This window comes from Phascolarctos cinereus, unplaced genomic scaffold, assembly GCF_003287225.1.
Source record: "Phascolarctos cinereus isolate Bilbo 61053 unplaced genomic scaffold, phaCin_HiC Scaffold_726;HRSCAF=1367, whole genome shotgun sequence".
Taxonomy (NCBI): Eukaryota; Metazoa; Chordata; class Mammalia; order Diprotodontia; family Phascolarctidae; genus Phascolarctos; species Phascolarctos cinereus.
In genome coordinates this window covers 241,478,872-241,479,455 of record NW_027556098.1, presented here as the reverse complement: position 1 = coordinate 241,479,455, position 584 = coordinate 241,478,872, and the positions used below count along the sequence as shown (strand labels likewise).

General features: G+C 36.3%; 1 long non-coding RNA gene across 1 annotated transcript in view; it reads left to right on the top strand.

Moving 5' to 3' along the window:
• Positions 1 to 377: 377 nt before the first annotated feature.
• The window catches only part of LOC110196885 (uncharacterized), a 2,556-nt gene continuing 2,349 nt past the window's right edge, over positions 378 to 584 (top strand). Inside the window, exon 1 of the long non-coding RNA XR_002321333.2 lies at positions 378 to 527. This is a non-coding gene — a long non-coding RNA (uncharacterized LOC110196885). The remainder of the gene's footprint in view (positions 528 to 584) is intronic.

The following is a 584-nucleotide window of genomic DNA, read 5'->3' as shown; positions in this document are numbered from 1 at the left end:
CTAACTCAACAAGAATGTTTATGCTCTATTAAATTGGGAGAGAAAACAAAAAACAAACAGTGATGGGCAGGTAATGTGGTATATTGGAAAGAACAATGGCTGTGAAGTCAGAAAAGTTAGATTCGCATCCTGCCACGTTTGCTACATGAGTTATTTCACTGGGCTTATTCAACATCTGGCTCTGCTAATAACAACCTGTATAAACTTGGAAAAGGTGGTTTCACCTTTCTGCCTCCAGGTCTTTCTGGATTAAATGAGTAGCTTGTACTACATGACCACTAATCCAAGTTGTTTTCCAGTGCTAAAAACTTATAGCCTTTAAGAAAAGATGTAAGCATAAACAGATGTAGAATGAAGTAAGTGGAGTTAGAGAACAATACGCACAATGACAACAATGATGTAACTGGAAAGAACCACCACTATGGAAACAATGGAAAGAGAAAGTTACAGCATTACAAAGAACCAGTATGGCCCCAAAGAAGATATGTGAGAAGATGCTTCCTCCAGTCCTTTACAGAGGTTCATAGGTATAGAACATTGCATATATTTTTCAAACTTGTTGATATATTAATTTTTTTCTCTTT